The sequence below is a fragment of the Solanum dulcamara genome, chromosome 12 (genome assembly GCF_947179165.1).
Source record: "Solanum dulcamara chromosome 12, daSolDulc1.2, whole genome shotgun sequence".
NCBI lineage: Eukaryota > Viridiplantae > Streptophyta > Magnoliopsida > Solanales > Solanaceae > Solanum > Solanum dulcamara.
This window is the reverse complement of record NC_077248.1, coordinates 11,924,978-11,936,219: the sequence shown is the minus strand read 5'-3', so window position 1 is coordinate 11,936,219 and position 11,242 is coordinate 11,924,978.

The following is an 11,242-nucleotide window of genomic DNA, read 5'->3' as shown; positions in this document are numbered from 1 at the left end:
CAGAAATATTTTCTGAGTGCCGGACACGCCTAGAGTACCCTCTCAGGGCGTGACAAACTTGGTAACAGAGCACAGAGTTCAAGAGTCCTAGGGTGTCTATAAAGCCGTATCTAGTAGAATCTTGTTTATGGGTGTGTCGTGCACCACACTTATAATCAGGAAGCTATAGGACATTAGGAATTATTTCACTTCTTTCATAATCTGAGTTCGTGCGATAGAGTTTAACTCTATAAAAGCTTTCTTTCTAATTCGTGCGTTTCCATGTTTTAGACATGCCTTCTAAATGTTCAGCTAGTCAGAGGAACGCTGTCAGCACTGAGGTTCCACAGTCAGTGATGCCTCCATGGATAACTAGGGGCCGACCTGCAAGGTCTACTGAGGTACCCCAAGTATCTACTGTTCAGACCACTCCTACTTCTAAGGAAGATTTTCAAGGAGCGATTGCTATGCTCACCCAGTTGGTGGCTGCTCGAAATAGTAGCCAGAGTTCACCAACTCCTAGCTCTAGTTATCAAGAGTCGTCTGCTGCCACGAGGATCAGAGATTTTCTGAGAATGAATCCGCCGGTCTTCACGGGTTCCAACATTGATGAAGACCCCCAAAATTTCATTGATGAGATGTGGAAGATACTAAAAGCGATGCATGCTACAGAGATCAAGGGGGTTGAGTTGGTGTCTTATCAACTCAAGGATGTGGCAAATGTCTGGTATAACCAGTGGGAAGAAAGTAGAGGTGAGGATGCAGAGCCTGCTCTTTGGGATGAGTTTGAAAGAGCATTTCTTGATAACTTCTTTCCCCAAGAGCTACGTGAAGCAAAAATTGAGGAGTTTGTGAACCTCAAGCAAGAGAGTATGACTGTGAAAGAGTATAGTTTGAAGTTTATTCAATTGTCCAAATATGCCCCAGAAATGATTCCTCATATGAGGTCTAAGATGAGGAAGTTTGTCTCTGGCCTAGGCAAACATGTAAAGAAAGAATGTAAGGCAATGCTAATGATTTCTGACATGAATTTTTCTAGATTGATGGTGTATGCTCAAACTATCTGGATTCACATAACCATAGATATATGAGAAAAAGAAAGTAGAACCTAGTCTTTATTTAAAGAATTTGATGTGGGAAAAGTTGTAGGAAATATATCTAGCTAATGAATTTACTATATAAACTCTCACCTTTGGAGATTATATATGAATCTGGATAGCAAAACAATGACTATCTTTCTTGGAAAGCTCGTATAATTATTTCCGATTATATTGAGTCAAAAGTTCTTTATCCCTCTTCCCTTAAGTTCACTTGAGATCAAAGCTGCAAACTACAAAGCATCACAATTCATATTTCAAATCTAAACATTAGAGTTCTTATGTGGTCTAAACCTTGAGAATTGAATAAAATGTCGGTTAGCATTTAAAAATACCTGCTAAGGTTGTTTGAACACTAATTTCAAGAGGTTGAAAAGTTTTACATTTCAATTCTTTCCCGCAAAGACATACTTGTTAGGCTGGAAAAAGTTTTAAATTTCAAGAGGATGTTTGAAGTTGTACAATTTTAGTAATGCAGAAAGAAGTGAAAGCAAGTTGGCTTTTAGTCTTGGTAAGGTACATAGACTTTGTTGAATGGCTTGTAGACTTCTCATTTGATTTAGGGAAGAAGTTAAGCTTTCAACTATATCGTAATTTTTTAACAAGTTTGTAATTTATGATGGTCTTGCTTATTTACGTGATATATATAAATTATCAGGATGGTAGCTATTTCTTGAACTTGCTACTACCTACTATTTATTATTTGACCTAACCCCAATAATATTTTTGAAGTATTAGTTGTTTTCTTTTGTGTGTTTTCTTCCCACTTTCACTCTCAATTACATTTGCTTTCTGTATATTGTACTGGAAGCTTCTTCATCTGTCTATAACTTTTGATCCATTTCTATTTTTCTTTAAATTTATCTTGAGAAGTGTTTGAACTATTATGTCATTGATTTTTAAAATCTTAATCACTCTGCCATCCTTTTTATTATAATTAGCATTAGATTGTGAGATTTTTCAAAGAGATTCTGTGTTCTTTTAATAACAATGAGACCGACCAAGGAAGAGCTTGAAGGCGTGTTATGAAAACCTTTTTTAAAAAATCATATGTATATATGCATACAATGTCACTTATATACTATACAATATGTAGTTGATTTTCTAGTAATGCACTTATAATATACGGCTTGAGAATACTTTTGCAGTTTGTAGAATCCTATTGTGCTTTTAATAACTATATATTAATTTTAGAGAATTCAGTTGCATCGAAAATTTGCTATCATTTTGGTTGTTGTATGGTAGTAAATCCGATTTAGAGGGGACAAATTTAGTAGTTTTTGTAGCATCTATTATTGCTGCTAAAAGTTGTTCTTTTGTAACAAAGTGAAACTTGCCACAAATGGAAAACTAGTTTTTGTGGCGATAAGGATTGCTACTAAAGAGTCTTTTTCAGTAGCGACATGAAAGTTGTTGTTGATAGTTTATTGGTTTTGTGACAACAAGAGTCGCTACTAAAAGTCCATTTTAGTAGTGATATGGAAGTTGCTGCCAATAAGATTTGCCTTTTTGTGGCGACTATATCATCCTAAATCTTATTTTTTTGTGGCGACTTGACCATGATATTTGGTGTGATAACTATTTTTTGTGGTATACAAGTTGATTTATTGTGGTGATAAACGTAGCCACAAAGGTGCGTTTATTGTGGCGACTTTTCATTGTCGTCACAAAAAACCTTTAGTTATGGAAGTACTAGCCACGATCCAATTGTCGCTGCTATAGACTCTTAGTGGCGACTAGTGGGGCTTTTGTGGCAACGTTTGTTGCCACAAGAAGTCACAACTCTTGTAGTGATATTATAGTGATATAGTTACATTACACTATATATAAGTACTATTTATATCAAATATACTCATAATACACTATCTATTATAGTGATATACTATCTATGATTATAATATACTTAATTATATAGTATATATATACTTACAAAGTATACCAAATATATTCAGAATATACTATCTATTATAATAATATAGTTACACTATATTATATATACTTACAATGTATATCAAATATACTCACAATATACTATCTATTATAATAATATACTTATATTATATATTACATATATACTTACAAAGTATACCAAATATACTCACAATATACTATCTATTATAGTGATATACTTACATTATATTATATTATATATATATATATATACTTACAAAGTATACCAAATATACTCACAATATACTATCTATTATAATAATATACTTACATTATGTATTATATATATACTTAAAATGTATATCAAATATACTCACAATATACTATATATTATTGTGATATACTTACATTATATATTATATATATACTTGCAAAGTATACCAAATATACTCATAATATATTATCTATTATAATAATATACTTAATTATATATTATTTATATACTTACAAAGTATACCAAATATACTCACAATATACTATGTATTACAATAATATACTTACATTATATTATATATATACTTACAAAGTATACCAAATATACTCACAATATACTATGTATTACAATAATATACTTACATTATATTATATATATACTTACAATGTATACCAAATATACTCACAACATACTATCTATTATAATTATATTTTTTTTCATGTATTGAAATCTTATAGTGACTAAAAAATTAATTTTCAATATATGATTATGTAAAAGTAAATAAAATTATTTATATATACTTACTATGTATACCAAATATACTCACAATAACTATCTATTATAATTATGTTTCTTCAAGTATTGAAATCTTAAAGTGACTACAAATTTAATTTTCAATATATGATTATGTAAAATAAATATAATTATTTAATTGAATCATAAAAATTTTATGGAAAAAAAATTAAGAAATGCAAAGACTCAATGAGTCTTTGACTTTATTAATACATTGATAAAATTTAAAATATACAAAGTTACAAACTTACAATTAGTTGTATATAATAAATTGTAATTTCTATATATTTCAAATCATTTTCTCCAATTCATCTGCATTATCATTAATATGAATTGACTCATAATTTTTAAAATCAACTAATCTGTAATTTGGACTAGCTTGTGCCAAAGGATCTCCAATTGACATTATTTCTTCATGTTCTTCTTCTTCTTCCGTCTCTTGTGGTATTCCTTTGTTTCTTCGCTCTGATCTAATCCAATCTCTGAGACAAACTAAAACATCCATGACATTGCTCTCCAAAGAGTGTCGATTATCTCCGATCTATTGCCTTCCTTGACTAAATGCGCTCTCAGATGTAGGAGTTGACATTGGAACATTTAGCACATCCCTAGCCATGGTTGATAGTATTGGATATTGTTTTTGATTGTTCTTCCACCATTTCAGTGTGGTGACACTATTTTCATCATAGATCTCTGGGGCCTGTCTCAAATAATGATTAAGCTCGTCTCAATTTACGCTATGTTGTTATGTAGGCTGTATTCTATTCCAAACGAATAAATTAATAACACAATGGGCAGACATATCATGTGCCTGTCTTTTAGAAGATGATGCATCGTCAGAAGGATGAGATAGAGGAACAATATGAGTAGGAGTAGCATTATCAAGTAAATCATTATAATTATTATATAATGCTTGAGTATGATCATCTGTATCACTCATTGTCTTAACATACTAGGTTCTTCATCTTTTTTAATTTCTATAGATCAATATATAATGCGAGCAAATTCGGACATAGTACTAAACTTCATATACGGATTTAACATAACACCAATTAAATAAATAGGAGGAATAGGAAAAAAATATTTTTAAAATTTTTCTATCATTCCAGTGACAGCTTCTTTGTAATCATCTTTCTTTTTATATTCCATAAACAATACAGAAATTTCAACTAAATAAGCTAAAATATTAAAAACAGTAGGATAATAAGCACCAAAAAATTCAATAGTAGCCAAATAATTTTTTTTCTAAAAATATAATAACATCATCAATTTTAGTCCAATCAGATTCTTACAACATGACTTCGGAAAATTTATATGCATATTAATTAAAAGTTGTAGTTATAGGGGCTTTATAAATATTGTAAATCTTTAAAAAATCATAAGTAAAATTTCACTTAGAGCCCGTTTGGATAGGCTTTAAGTTGGTCAAAATCAATTTAAAACCCTTTTTTAGCTTTTGGATGTGTTTGTCCAATGCTAACTTTAAGCCATAAAGTCTTAAAGTCAGTCAAAAATAAAAAATTAGGATTCCTAACTTTTTTTTTCTAAGTGCTTAAAGTCATTTTCTTTGACCATGGAAATTACTTTTATATCCTTTATATTTTAACTAAATTCTCAAACTACCCTTTTTATTCTTTTAACCCTAAAATTCACATAATTTTCCCCATTTAAGCACTTTTATCCAAACACTCATCTGCTTATTTATAAAAATAATTTTCAGCACTTCAAAGTTCTAAAAACTAGCTATGCCTGAGTCGTAGCATAATTGAATAGGACTAGTGTAGGTTACTTTCTTGTATTCTCATGGAAGGGGAGAGTCTCCCTCATTTATGCTTTCTTAGTCGATTTGTATTGGGAGGAGTCCTCTCATAGGTTTACTGCTTTATAGTTATAGTTAGCCCTTTTTGTATCGGGGATGAGTTAGCCGACCTTAGTAGGTTAGCCGACTTATGTACCAACATAGGATCGGAGGTAAGGTTTTATGTCCCCCTCCTTGTATTTTTCTGTTTTATTTTAATGTTAAGGCTTGGGGGTGATGCTCAACCCCTGACTGTGCACGAGAGGTGGGAGCCTCGTGTAGGGTCTGTTCCCCAAAAAAAAAAAAAAAAGTTCTAAAAACACTTCATACATAAAAATTACTTTTTTAAGCCCATCCAAATGGGTTCTTAGTCTCCATGTCTTCAGGCATTAATCTTAGTCTAAGATTATTTTCTTCGCACTTTATTTTAAATTGTTTAAGTCTAGCGTTTCTATTATTTCCCTGAATAAAACCAACTGCGTGCCTAATTATTTCAATTGTTGGCTCAAAAAAATAAAGTTCATCTTTTACAATTAAATTATATATATGACAAGCACATCTAATATGAAAAATATCCTCTAAAGGGCAGGGGGAGCTCAATTTTTAAAGAATTAATAACAGTAGTGTTGTTAGATGCATTATCAAAAGAAATACATAAACTTTGTGTTGAAGACCATAATATTTTGCAGCAATTGATATACAATCAGAAATAAATTGTGTAGTATGTTTTTGATTTACATCATATTGAAATGCTAAAATACGTTTTTGAATGACAAAATCACTATTTATCCAATGAAAAGTAACAGTTAAATAATTATTTTTATTTAAAGTACGACCAAGATCAAAAGTAAGTGAAACTCTACATGGAAAATTTGTTAATAACCAACATAAATAATATTCATATTGTCCATGAAGTCTAAAAATATCTAATCTACAAGTACTTCTAGGAATAGCTTTAAACATGGGGTTATAAACTAATTGTATATAATAAATAAAAGCATCAGAAGAAGCAAATGAAAAAGGTAGACAATCCAAAGCTATCATTTTCGCTAACTCTTCACGGTCTCTCATTTTATTATACGTTCCCATTAATTTTCTGATCTGTGTGGTTTAATCTACCTTGAACTGGCCTTGTAGTACCCCCTATTCGTTCTCTCCAACCAGAATGCTGAGTATCTAGATGTCTAGTCAACTGATCCATCCCAGTTTTATTACCTCCGGTCTTATGCTTGAAAATTGCTTAACAATCTTTACATAGAACTATAGTCGTTCTGGCTGTGCGTACAAAATAATGCCATACTAAACTAATTTTCTTTCCTTTACAGGTCATGGAGGAAGATTAACAGTTCTAAATTGAGTATTACCTATATCAACATCGGACTAGTTGGTGTAACATCCTCATCATCATTATTATCTTGTTTTATTTCTACTTCAACTTCATCTGGTTCTTATATACATGTGCGCCTATACCTATTTCTCCAAATTCACTAGGTTGTACTTCAGGCATACGAGAATAATTTCTACCTGTACTACTTCTAACGAAGACATTTTTTTTCTTACTATCACTACCCCCAGAATACAAATTTTTAACACTTTTACCTACCTTTTTTAATCTATCAATTATGTAAATTAAAATAATAAAAATTATTAACACAAAAATTAAATATTTAAATAGATTAGAATTAATTTACTAAATAAAAGCAAGAGAAAGAATGATTATACCAAATTGTTAGAATCAAACAAAGAATTGTAAACTTGATGAAATGTTGAACACTTGAAAGTTGAAAACTTCCACTTGATGTTGTTAATTGCAAAAAATAATAAAATATTGATATCACTTTATGAGAGAATTGAGAAATTGAGAGAGAATTGACAAAATTAGATGATTGTTGGTGGGAAAATAAATGTTGTAGGTATTTATAGATTTTTTTTTGATTAATATATTTTTTTTAAAAAAAGTCAATTTTGACCACTTTTCATAAAGTCCCAACGACCACTTTCTGAAAAGTGGCCCAACAGATATATGCCAATTAAAAAAAAATTCCCTTACCGAGCCGGTGGGCTGGCTATCGATCCCTTATTGGAGGACCGGGTTTACCAGGCTTGCGCCAAAATTTATCCGGACAGGTCTATTCCATTAAGAATATAAGTCAACTACCGATCCGGGCTTATCGATACTGAGCCCTTGGTGGGTCGGTGTTAATGGGCCAGCTATCAGATGGACCGGCCCAGTTGACGAGTTTAATTCAAGCAGCATTGTAGACACAACCCGCATATGTTGAAGGGGCGTCGATTAAATTAACACCATTCATTTGAAAAGTATACTGTGTATAATATATAGAGAAACACTACTAAATAGGGTGAAAATTATTTTGAAATAATCTGTTCATATCGTTATGAATAAGTCAATGGAAAAGGAAATTGGGCCAGCAAATTTTCGGGTAGTGACTTAGAAATATGAAACCTAGGCCAGACTTGGATGAAATTTGAGTCAGGTAAGGTCTAGGGTAATCCGGTAATGGATAGAGGATTGAATTGTTAGTTTGATCAATTGAGTTAATAGCCAATACAATACGGAGCCTGTACGACTTTACAGATTCGTACTCGGGCGAATAAAACTTTTAAAATTAAACTTGGCGTGAAGTATAGACATTAGAAAGTCACAAGACGAGGGTGTGTTGTAAAATGAGAGGCTTTGGACTCAAACACGAAGATTCTGTCTCCGTGCATCCCGCTATAGCGGGATTAATCCAGCCAACATGGGCCTGCTGTAGTGGGATGGTCCCGCTGTGGCGGGATAGTCACCAATAAAATCGAAAAAAAGTCCCAAAATCATTTTTAGTCATGCCACTTCGTTATTAAGAGACCAGAAGCGACCTAGGGATATTTCTTGTAGTTTTCACCATATTTTATGCTAAAGGTAAGTTAATCATTCCCTTAACTTGTATTTTGATTGTTAGTACCTAGAATCCATGAGGGATAACTCAGGGGAGGATTCTTGACTTGAAATTAATGATGGGAAGTAGCCCTAGATGGGGGTTAGGATCATGGTTAAATTTGGGAATTTTGTTATAATTCAGATAAATTAGGCCATTTTATTAATCCTTTACATATTTGTGCTTTTTTAAGACCAAGAACAAGCCAAACGAGTTTAGAAAGGGAAAGCTCCAGCTCTTTAGAGTTTCCAAAGCTTGGTTTAAAGGTAGGTGATGGTTTTGTTTTCCCGTATGTGTTATACGTGTTTGATAGTTATTTCATTGTATGCATATATGTATGTGAATAGGGAAAGATAAAATAATCCATGTGAAATGGCTGTTTATTATATATGGCTTGCAATGAACCTGTTCTTGGTATTTATGACTGCTTAAACTATTCGTTATATTTGTGATTGGATGTGTTTGCTTAGATCGGGTATTACGTTTTGACACATAACTGGATCGGGTGTCTGTAACATCCCCTAAAAATGTTGTATATGATGTTTCAATTTTCGCCTAAACATGATACAACCTTTGTATTTTGGGCATAACCTTTCATAGGAATATCCAAATTGAGTGATTCAAATTTCTGCGTAACCAAAAGATCATTACCTACAACTTTTATGAAGACCATATTTTAAGATTCGGAGGTTAAGTAGGTCAAATAAATTAATTTTTGTAAGGTAGAATGCTGTGACGGAAATGAGTGTTTATAGAAGAAAAATCATATCTCACTGTAGGTTTATCCAAATTGGTTGATTCTTAAACGATATGAAACTAGACTTCCATATCTACAATTCTTATGAAGACACCAAATCCTAATAAGGAATTTATCTTATTCAAAGGCAGCTCCCAAAAAGAGTATTCTGTCAAAAATAACTCATTTCACCTACCATAGAAAGATCTAGATACATTTGACATCACTAATAACATAAATTGTCCTCCATTTAACATCATCCATGACATCAATATATTCCACTAAATTTTCAAATTTTTTTTATAATTTTTTTTATTTATTGTTAGGTCCCTCTTTCCCACCTATAAATACCCACCTTATTTCCTCATTTTATTCATCAAGCTTTCTCAAGCAAATCTTCTCTCTATACACTTCTTTACACATTCTCATATATAGTTTTAGTTCTTAGTAGTGAAGAAATACTATTCCGGTAATTTATATATTCCGGATAGTACACAAAACGTTCCGGCAAGGAGAGAAGCTAGGACTCAAGAGTGTTCATTAAGTCTTCCGGTACCAACTAAAGCTTCGGTTTCCAGGTATGTAAGGTTTCAATGAGAGTATTCCTTCCACTCTCATGTCTAAATTATTTTGATTATATGATAAATTATGTTTATTTTCTTTAAGCTTTACTCTAAGTTATGTGGGTGTTTATCCATGGGTTCTTCCACCCATGTAGTTCAAAAACTCTTTCAATTAAATATCTTGATTTCAAGTAATATTTTCTTATGTTAATTCTTAATTTTACTTAATAGTATGAATCATGGTTAAACTAATGATTATTGTTCTATTTTGATGCAACATAATTTCATATGTATGAATTGATGGTTTACAAGTAATTCTTTTATTTATCTATTTAAAGGTTCTTGAAATTCATGGTGGGTTGTTTAAAGCATGATTTTTAATTAATGAATTTCAAAGTATTTATGTATATTTATTTACATACATATTTGCAAGTTGAAGTGATTTGAACCCACCTAGTTTTACTATGTTTTTAACAAAGTTTGACTTGAAAGCTTTGACTCCAAATAAATATTTATGAAAGCAATATCTATGATCAAAAAGGGAGTCTTATGAAATGAAAGAATGATGAAATGATATGAATCATGGATTCTTTATGCAATAAGGACAATTCTTGCATATTTGAATTATCAAATGTTTTAATGAGCTATTCTACCGAATATGATGTTTGAATTCTCAAGTTATATGCTATGAATATTTTGAAGTATTAAACTATTTCGTGGGATTGACTTAGCACCGAATGAGGCATTGAGGTGGGATTCGGTAAGGGAATCCTAGTAGCAACCCCTTGTCTCATTAACTATGTGCCAACATAGGAGCCCTTGTAGGCTTAGGCTAATGGATCCATGAAATCCCTTAAAGTTAAAGTTAAAGAAATGAATGAAGTTGACGGAGTTCTACCTGGCAAGTAGTCTCCCCGGCCAACGTAGGGGGTTATGTTGGATTCCATATAATAGCTCGCATGGTCTTAAATGTCGGTTATGGTTAATTTCCCATAAAATGAATGTTTTAAAGGATATCTATATGATTTATTATGCATACATTAAATTATGTTCCATATTACATAAATGTTTTAATGTTTCCTCAATGTTCATGCATCCTTACATACTTAGTACATTCAAAGTACTAACGCATACTCTTTTGCCTACATGATATCACCATGTAGGGATCTGTCACGACCCAATTTCGTAGGTCATGATGGCACCTACTATAACCCTCTAGTAGGTAAGCCAACCCGTCAACCCGGAACTTCAAGTAATGTGTTTGAAGGCAAAAACTATATAAGAGCATTGAATTATAAAAGTAAATAGAATGAATAAGCGGAAGTAAATCAAAACATGTTTTAATCAAAACATGTTTTAAACACCTACTACCTATTTGGTGTCTACCCCCGTTGGTGAGTTAGTTATTGCTAGAAAGGTCTATAGGGATTGCCTTGTGTCTATCTTGCATAAAGTT